The following is a 10,842-nucleotide window of genomic DNA, read 5'->3' as shown; positions in this document are numbered from 1 at the left end:
ATGGATAGAATAAATCATTCTGAGGTGTCAGAGTTTGTATTCCATGGATGAAGATCTTGGAAGATCCAAATTCTCCTCTTTGTGTTATCCTCCACGTTTTATGTGGCAAGCATGATGGGAAGCTCTCTCATCATGCTCACTGTGACTTGTGACTCTCATTTGCACTCCCCCATGTACTTTCTGTTGGCCAACCTCTCTTTCATTGACCTGGGAGTTTCTTCAGCCACTTCTCCCAAGATGATTTATGATCTTTTCAGAAAGCATAAGATCATCTCCTTTGGTGGCTTCATTGCTCAAATCTTCTTTATCTACGTCATTGGTGGTGTGGAGATGGTGCTGCTCATTGCCACGGACTTTGACATATATGTTGCCATGTGTAAGACTCTCCACTCTCTGACCATCATAAACTCAAGAATGTGTATCTTTTTTTAGTGGCTGCCTGGATGACTGGCCTCATCCTCTCTGTGGTGCAGATGACTCTTGTGGTAAATGTGCCGTTCTGTGGTCCTAATGTATTGGACAGTTTTTACTGTGACTTGCCTCAGTTAATCAAACTTGCCTGCACAGACACCTACCAACTAGATTTTATGGCCACAGCCAGTAGTGGATTCATGATCCTTCTTCATGCTGATCATTTGTTATATCATCATCATTCTTACTGTTCAGAAACACTCTTCAGCTGGTTCATTCAAGGCTCTGTCCACACTCTCAGCTCACATCACTTTGGTATTCTTGTTCTTTGGTCTTTTGATATTTGTCTATATGTGGCCATCTCCCATCATACACCTGGATAAGTTTCTGGCCATCTTTGATGCTGTTCTCACTCCCTTCCTGAATCCAGTCATCTATACATTCAGGAATCAAGAAATGAAGGTGGCAATGAGGAGAGTATGCATACAGCTAGTGAATTATAGGAAGATCTCTTAACTAATGCCAGTATTGTGAAGAGCCCTTGTTGATTCCTGATGTTCATTACTGGCAGTCAAACTCAGAGAAAAGCTCTTGTTTGTTCAACCTTGATTTGACTATACATGCTGATATTGAGTCTATTTTTATGTTTCATTTAGGAGGGAAGGACATTCACTTTTGAAAATAGAGAAGGAGTTACATATGAAGTATTTTATATATTTTTAAAATATTTTATTTATTTATTTGACAAACAGAGATCACCAGTTGGCAGAGAGGCAGACAGATAGAGGAGGAAGCAAGCTCCCCATTGAGCAGAGAGCCAGATGTAGGGCTCCAACCCAGGATCCTGGGATCATGACCTGAGCCGAAGGCAGAGGCTTAACCCACTGAGCCACCCAGGTGCCCCCATATGGAGTATTTTAAATTTAAGATAATAATTTTAAGCCTTAATTCCCAAGGAATAATATTTATATGAAATAATTGTTAGAAATGCAAAAGAGGGTAGCTTCTTTAAGGACTTCAGAACAGGGAGAGCTGTATAACTCTCTCTCTCTCTTTTTTTTTTTCCCTCACTCTCTCTTTTTTATTTTTTTTAAAGATTTTATTTATTTATTTGACAGACAGAGATCACAAGTAGGCAGAGAGAGAGAGAGGAGGAAGCAGGCTCTCCGCAGATCAGACAGCCCGACGTGGGGCTCGATCCCAGGACCCTGGGATCATGACCCGAGCCAAAGGCAGAGGCTTTAACCCACTGAGCCACCCAGGAGCCCCTCTCACTCTCTTTTTAAAGGAAACCCTACTCAATGGGAGAATTTGCTGAGAGAAATGAACTAAGTCTTCTCATTGTATGCTGAGCTTGCCCACATTTCACCCCTTCTGTGGGTCATTGTTAGGGCTGTGCAAGGATGGCAGTATCTTTGAGAGAACACACACAGAATCTTTGAGAAGGCACATACTGAAGCCCAGTGGGTGAACATCTCGGTAGTAGCCATGTATTCATGGAAGAAAAGGAACTGAGAAAAGGCTCTTTCTCCTTGATTGGTATTATACTATTCAAACCCAGCAAATTCTCTTTCTCTTTTCTCTTCTACTTCTTCACTTTTCCTCAGTCACTTAGGGCCTCTGGGCTAGGAAGATCTCTAACCCCCTTCCTTTCATTTTTCAGGCTTTCTTTCTTCTCCTTCTCCCTGTGCCATCATTCCTCCTTTGTCATGTCAAGTTGTGCAAGACATGAAACCTGTGGAAGAGGCAATTTATCAGTTAGAGTCATTTAAAAGCCCTTCACTCGCTGTTCTGTCCCCTTCTAATTTTCCTTACTGCTATCCTATTAATTTGTTAATTTCTCTTCTTTCCTTTATTGAAGTATAAATGAAATATAATATTGTTAGTTTTGGGCATACAAAACAATGATCCAGTGTTTGTATATATTGCAAAATGATAACCACAATAAACCTAGTTAACATCTGTCACCATACATTACTCTCTGCTTTATAAATTTTTTAAAAAAATTTAAAAAGTATTTATTTATTTGACAGAGAGAGAGAGACAGCAAGAGAAGGAACACAAGCAAGGCGAGTGGGAGTGGGAAAAGCAGGCTTCCTGTGGAGCAGGTAGCCAGATGCAAGACTGGATTCCAGGACCCTGGGACCATGACCTGAGCCAAAGGCAGACCCTTAACCACTGAGCCACCCAAGCACCCACAGTACTCTCTATTTATAACTGTGATAAATTGCTTCTTCCACAGGTTTCATGTCTTAAACAATTTGTTTTGCACAGAGGCTCAGCCATGGAGTGTGAAGAATATCTAAGTGGTTAGGGTAGAGTTACTTAGAGCAGTGTCTTTCACACTTTTTGATAGTGACCCACAGTAGGGAATACAGTATACATTGCAGCATATATCCTGTCCCATCCCCATAAAGAACAGAAATAAGTTTCATTTAATGACATTTAATTTTGGTGAAGTTTTCTGTTGTTTTTTCCTTTCCGTTTCTCTTGTCTTCTGTTAAAAAACTTGCTTACAACCTCCTTTGTGGACTACAGAAAATCTGCTTACTTAGAAAATTACAGAGAAGATACAGAATTACATGTACTTCTTCCAGTTGAGAACAGAATGAATGCACCAAGATAAATGCTATGTCGTTCTAATAGAAAAAAATTCGAGTCTTTCTTTATTATTATTATTATTATTATTATGAATTTTTGAGCCTTTTAATACTTTTCTACAACATGATTTTTTAAAAGCTTTTTATTTATTGAGGGAGGGAGGGAGAGAGAGAAAGAGTGCACATGCTTAAGGGGGGGGGCAAAAGGAAAGGGAGAACCAGACTCCCTGCTGAGCTAGATTCTAGGATACCTGTTTGATGACTTGAGCTGAAGGCAGATGTATAACCATCTGTGCCATTCTGACACCCTCTAGTCCTACTTTCATGTAGTATTTGATAGCAAAACATTTCTACATTTATTTATTTATTTTTAAAGATTTTATTTATTTATTTGACACAGAGAGAGAAAGAGAGAGAGATTACAAGTAGGCAGAGAGGCAGGCAGGGAGAGAGGGGGGAAGCAGGCTCCTTGTTGAGCAGAGAGCCCAACGTGGTTCTTGATCCCAGGACCTTGGGATCATGACCTGAATCAAATGTAGAGGCCTTAACCCATTGAGACCGCCAGGTGCCCCTTTGTCATGGCCAGCGTGACAAATCGACCAGGAGAATGTCAGGGCTAAGAGGATGGTGAAAAGAAATTAAGAGACAAAGAGATGGGGGCAGGAGGGACACTGAAGATGATGTCCAGCAGTGCTGATTTTATTCCACATCTTACAGTCATTTATAAGGGAGACCAGAATAGGAGGAGTAATACATCAGTACCTAGTCAGATGATCGCAAGTTTCTATAACAAGTTTACATTAACTACAAGCAAACCTCGCGATACCAGGTAGTTTGGGCTAAAGCCATTAGCAAGACAATCAACCAAGGAGTGCGTTATGGGAGGTACAGGAACAACCAAGACCAACTAAGGACCAACCAGGACCCTGGCCACATTGTTCCCTTCTATAGGGAGAGCATGTGGGAAGTCACATAAGCGAGCACACGACACATAGCACAGACACTTTTCTCAGCGTTACTCAACTTTCCTGTCCTCATCCTTTTCAAGGTGTCTGGACTTTGAAGGAGATACAAGTCAGGGCCTGGTTTGATCCTCGACTCCAACCATACCATAGCCTCCAAAACCCCTTCTACATTTATTTAAATTAGCTGATCATTTTGAGCTGTGCAAAATTTTCACATCTATCATTGCTTCTTTTCAGGCTCATTATTCAAAGATATATATGCACACACACATACATATTTTCCTTCCAAGATTTTTAAAATTCCAGTTAGTTCACATACAGTGTAATATTATTATTTTAAAAAATATTTCATATTTATTTTAGAGAGACAGAGTGTGAATGAGAGTGAGAAAGAATCTGAAAAAGACTGCAGTGAGCACAGGGCCCAAAGCAAGTCCCTATTCTACAACCAAAATATGACCTGGGCTGAAACCAAGAGCTGGATGCTTAACCAACTGAGCCACCCAGCTGAACTAATATTAGATTCAAATGTATATAGTGATTTAACATTTCCATGCAGTACTTAGTGCTCATCACAACAAATGCATTCCTTAATCCCCATCATTCATTTCATCTATCACCCTTTACCTCAGTTATGGTAACCATTGTTTTGTTTTCTATAGTTAAGAGTTTGTTTCTTTGTTTTACTCTTTGATTTATTCCCCACTTTCATTTGTTTTGTTTCTTAAATTCCACATTTGAGTGAAGTCATTTGGTATTTGTCTTTATCTTACTTATTTCACCTAGCATAATCCTCTTTAGCTTCCTCCACATTGTTGCAAATGGCAAGATTTAATTCTTTTTATGGCTGAGTTTCCACTGTGTATATATATTACATCTTCTTTACCCATTCATCAGTTGATAGACATTTGGGCTCTCTCCTTTATTTGGCTATTGCTGATAATGCTGCTATAGACATCAGGGTGTGTGTATCCTTTTCAATTAGTGCTTAAAAAATTAAAAATTAAAATCATATATATAAACAAAGCAAATAAAATTACTCCCTGAAAATCATCTACAGCTTTCTGTATCTATTTGGTTTTATTTTTTACTATTCCTTTCACATTCTGGAATAACATTTTATCATAAGCTAAATATACATCTTTTCCCTTGATAAACCAGATTCTATTACTTGCATAGTCAGTGAAACTTTTTGGTGATGTTACTTCTGGTATATTCTCAGTCACCCATATTAATTATGACTTCTAAACAAAGCTAATATCTATTTTACTGAGAGTTGTGAAGGTAATTGAGAATTGTCTTTCATATACAATCATTTTAGTAAACTAGCAAAGCTCATGAGCACATTAAATATAATGCCCAATGCCACACACACCCTGCTTATACCTTCTAATAGGCAAGAAATATTATTCTTAAATGAGCACATTGACTAAGTTGATCAAAAGGTATAGACATTCTATAGACATAAGTCACACACTGTGACCAGTTGTTCAATATTTAACCTTATTTTAAAATTATCCAAAAAATATTCATTAGTAGCTTTATGCTAAATCAAGGTATTAAAATTGCTAAGGATATTAGACATTATGTTTAAGTGGACACACTGCAGAATTGTCAGAAGTGTAACAAATTGGACATGTAATTTTACATTTTTTTTTCTCATTTTAAATGCTCGTTTTATGCTCTGTACTGTAATGATCATGGAGAAAATGTATAGCTGTTCTGTTAAAAATAATCAAATTAGTCTGTATTGTCCAAGAATTTACTTAGATTTTATGATTTTATGATCTCATATAAAAATGCTTCTGAGTTAGTAAATTCTATGAGAATTTGTTTCTGAAGAAGCCAACTAATTAATTAACTAATTAATTAGTTAATTAATTGAGAGAGAGTGATCACGAGAGGGGGAGGGGCAGAGGGATAGAGAATCTTTTTTTTTTTTTTTAAGATTTTATTCATTTATTTGTCAGAGAGAGAGAGAGCGAGCACAGACAGACAGAATGGCAGGCAGAGGCAGAGGGAGAAGCAGGCTCACTGCCAAGCATGGAGCCTGATGTGGGACTCGATCCGAGGACGCTGGGATTATGACCTGAGCCGAAGGCAGCCGCTTAACCAACTGAGCCACCCAGGCGTCCCGAGAATCTTTTTTTAAAAAAATTTTTATTTTTTATAAACATATATATAGAGGGGGGACAAGATGGCGGGGAAGTAGGAGGAGGTGCCTTTTCAACCTGTATCCTAAAGTGAGCTGGTTACCTACCAAAGAACTCCGATCACCCATGAAATTAGCCTGAGATCAGAATTATACATGTCTGGATCTCTACAGAGATAGAAGATGCCAGTGGGCAGGTAAAGCGGAGTGGGAATGGTGGACTGATATCTGAAGATAAACAAAAGGGGGAGGGAGCCACCAGAGGCACCTGGTTGAAAAGTAATACCCCAATCTGAGAGTGCCCTGCGTCTGGGGACCAGCATTAACTTGGAGACTGGTTGAAAGCACTCAAAAAGAGCAAAGGATCGCAGGGGGGAAATTGTAGGAATCGGGGCGGCTAGGGACATGGGCTGAAGTCCCCGGTCCCAGGACAGCCTCCCCTAGCACAGAGCCAGAGAAACCAGGTCTTGGTCGCTAAGCTGCCAGCGTGCCCGAGAATGCATGGGTTCTGGCTCCTGTGAGGGGATGGGAGCCACGCCAGATGGCAGAACAGGTGAGCCGTGCAACAAAGCCTGAGATAGGCACGCACATCCCTCATCCTCCCCTGAGAGAGTTACAAAGGCCCAACCGGCGCTCTTTGACCCGCGCCATTGTTTCAGAGCCTAAGACACATGTCCCAATCTCTCCCCTGACAGAGGTGCGCAAAAGGCCAGCCTGGTGCTTTCGGACCCGCGCCCCGTTCTCAGTGCCTGGGACACCCGTGCGACCCATAGCCGCCCCTGAAAGAGGTGCGTGCAAGCTGTGCGCTCTTAGACCAAGAAAGACCAGGCATTCCCAGACCAGGCCAGTGGAAAAATTTCAGTGTGCGATCACTGCTTGGAATCTCTTTTGGCGGTCTGGAGCTCGCCGACTGCCACCACTGCTGTGGTTTTGGGTATGAGCAAAAGATCCCGCGTCCCCAGGGACCACGACTCTGAACCTGCTCTGCCAGTGGCAAAAGGGAAAGTCAGACTGAGGCTTCTCTCTGAGAGGAAGGTCAGGGTGCAGTCTGTTTTCCTCTAAAACTACAAAAACCATCAAAAGCGGTCAAGGTGAGGAAAAAAAAAGTGAAAAAACATAAAAACCGCCAGAGAACAAAAGCCTGAAAAAAAAAAACAGTTTCCTCAGAGCCAACCCCCTTGAGGTGGGCGGTAGGACATAACTCAGGGAACATCATTGACTGAAAATCCACGTGGCAGGCCCCTCCCTCAGAAAACAAACCAAGAAAAAAAAAAAAAACACTGCAAGAGAACAACCACAACTACTTCATAGGACAACTTTTATTTTCTAACTCGTTCCCACATTCTGGTTCATTTTCTTTTTTTTTTTTTTTTTTTTTTTAAAGATTTTATTTATTTATTTGACAGAGATCACAAGTAGGAAGAGAGGCAGGCAGAGAGAGAGGAGGAAGCAGGCTCCCTGCTGAGCAGAGAGCCCGATGCGGGGCTCGATCCCAGGACCCTGGGATCATGACCTGAGCCGAAGGCAGAGGCTTTAACCCACTGAGCCACCCAGGCGCCCCTCATTTTCTTTTTTTATATAGATAATTTTTTAACCTATTTACCATCACAGTGAGCTGCCAGTACATCAAATTCCATAATAACCTTCTAACCTGAACTTTTTGATGCATACACCTGTGTTTTTCTTTTACATTTCTATTTTTTGAATTTCATTTTTTAAAATTTTAGTTTAGTCTAGTTTATTCCTTTTTATTTTTATTTTCTAATATTCATATAGGGTTAAACTTCAAAGTAATCCCCTTTCCCCAATCAATACTATCCCTATAGGTAAATCAATTTTTAATCTGGCTTTATCTTAGGAAAGTTGAGTCCTTTAACAAAGATATCAAGATACATCCAGGAAGAATCAAAACAACATTCCTCACCCACACTGAGAATTTATAACCACTCTCCCATCGTTTTCTTCCACCACTGTTTCTGTATTTTTGTGTTAGTCCTGATAGTATATAAATCTTACACTTGGGGTCTTTTTGATGAGGTTCTTGCTTTATTTGCATATATATGTTTTATTCTCGTGTCATATACTTTTATGTTTGTGTTTGTCTGTTTTTGTTTGTGTTTGTGTTTGTCTGTCTTTGTGTTTGTCTGTTTTTGTCTGTTTTTGTTTATATACTTCATAAATCAGACATTGGGGCCCATTTGGGCTGAACCTTCTCTTTCATCTTCCCTTTCTTTCCTGTCTCTCTCTCTTTTTGTTTTTCTTTTCATTTTTCTCTGATTTGGGTGGGGAATCCTGATTGCTCAGAAGTGTTCCAGGGTGCACCTTGACTGCACCACGGTCGATACATCCAGCTACATCTGTTCAGTCATCTCTCACCAAAATGACTAGGAGGAGGAATGCCCAACAGAAGAAAAACACAGAGGATGGACCTTCTGGAACAGAGATAACAGCTATCAACATAGACAATATGTCGGGAAGAGAATTCAGGCTAACAATTATCCAGACAATAGCTAGGTTGGAGAAAGCCATGGAGGACCAAACGGAATTGATTAGGGCTGAACTGAAAGCAACCAGACAGGATGTTCACAATGTTAGGGCTGAGCTGTAAGCTACCATGGATGAACTTCACAATGATCTCAATGAGTTCCAATCTAATCTAAATTCTCTCAAAGCTAGGGTAACTGAGACAGAAGATAGAATTAGTGATCTGGAGGACAAACAGATAGAGAGAAAGGATCAGGAGGAAGCCTGGAACAAACAGCTTAGAAACCACAAAAACAGAATAATGGAAATAAATGATGCCATGAAACATTCCAACACCAGAATTATTGGAATCCCTGAAGGGGAAGAGAAAGAAAGAAGTCTAGAAGATATAGTGGAACAAGTTCTTCATGAAATTTTCCCAATCTCGCAAATGGAACCAGCATTCATGTCCTAGAGGCTGAAAGGTCTCCACCCAAGATTATACATTCCAAAAAAACACCAAGGCACCTGATAGTCAAATTGAGGAATTATAATTTTAGGTATAATCTCTTGAAAGGCACTAGGACAAAGAGGCTCCTTACTTACAGAGGAAAGCCCATCAGAATAACGTCAGACCTGTCCACAGAGACCTGGCAAGCCATAAAGGGCTAGCAAGAAATATTCAGGGCATTATATGAGAAGAACTTGCAGCCAAGAATACTTTATCCAGCAAGATTGAAATTCAAAATGGATGGAGAGATAAAGAGTTTCCAAGACCAGCAAGGCTTAAAACGCTATGCAACCACCAAGCCGACACTGCAGAAAATATTAAGGGGGGTTCTATAGAAAATGAAAAGTCCTAAGAATACCATTGAACAGAAATATAGAGACAATCTACAGAAAGAAAGATTTCAAAGGTAACACTATGTCAATAAAAACGTATCTATCAATAATCACTCTCAATGTGAATGGCCTAAATGTGCCCATAAAATGGCACAGCGTTGCAGATTGGATAAAACAACAGGAACCATCCATATGTTGTCTACAAGAGACCCTTTTGAACCTAAAGATACACCCAGACTGAAAATGAAGGGATGGAGAAGCATCGTTCATGCCAATGGGCCTCAGAAGAAGGCTGGGGTAGTGATTCTCCCATCAGATAAATTAGATTTTAAACTAAAGACTGTTGTCAGAGATACAGAAGGACACTACATAATTCTTAAAGGGACTATCCACCAAGATGATCTAACTGTTGTAAATATCTATGCCCCCAATATGGGAGCAGCCAATTACATAAGAAAACTGTTAATCAAGATAAAGAGTCATATTGATATGAATACATTAATAGTAGGAGATCTTAACAGGCATCTCTCAGAAACAGACAGATCATTGAAGCAGAAAATCAATAAAGAAACAAGGGCATTGAATGATACATTGGACCAGATGGACCTCATAGATATATATACAGAACATTCCACCCTAAAACAACAGAATACTCATTCTTCTCAAGTTCACAAGAAACCTTCTCAAGAATAGACCACATACAGGGTCACAAATCAAGACTCAACGGATACCAAAAGACTGAGATTATTCCCTGCACATTCTCAGATCACAATGCTTTGAAACCTGAGCTCAATCACAAGGAAAATTTCTGAAGGAACTCAAACACCTGGAAGCTAAATTCCACTTTGCTTAAGAATGCTTGGATCAACCAGGAGATCAAAGAACAACTGAAACAATTCATGGAAACCAATGAGAATGAAGACAATTTGGTCCAAAACCTATGGGATACCGCAAAGGTGGTCCTAAGGGGGAAATACATAGCCATCCAAGCCTCCCTCAAAAAAATTGAAGAATCCAGAACACACTAGCTGTCTCTACACCTAAGGAACTGGAGAATAAACCAAAAAGCAAACCAACTCCACACATAAGAAGGGAAATAATCAAGATTAGAGCTGAGATCAATGAGGTAGAAACCAGAGATACAGTAGAATGTATCAATGAAACTAGAAGATGGTTTTTTGAAAGAATCAATAAGAGCGATAAAGCATTGGCCACACTAATCCAAAAGAAAAGAGAGAAAGCCCAAATTCATAAAATTATGAATGAAAAGGGAGAGATCACAACTAACACCAAGGAAGTAGAAACAATCATCAGAAGTTATTATCAACAGTTACATACCAATAAGCTTAGCAATGTAGATGAAATGGATGCATTCCTGGAAAACTATAAACTCCCAAAATTGAACCAG

General features: G+C 39.9%; 1 pseudogene; it reads left to right on the top strand.

Moving 5' to 3' along the window:
- On the top strand, positions 1–927 carry LOC101675120 (annotated as a pseudogene).
- The last annotated feature ends 9,915 nt before the right edge of the window (positions 928–10,842 follow it).

This window comes from Mustela putorius, unplaced genomic scaffold (assembly GCF_011764305.1).
Source record: "Mustela putorius furo isolate JIRA1106 unplaced genomic scaffold, ASM1176430v1.1 tig00003896_pilon_pilon_pilon, whole genome shotgun sequence".
Lineage (NCBI taxonomy): Eukaryota > Metazoa > Chordata > Mammalia > Carnivora > Mustelidae > Mustela > Mustela putorius.
This window is presented reverse-complemented; position numbering and strand designations above follow the sequence as displayed.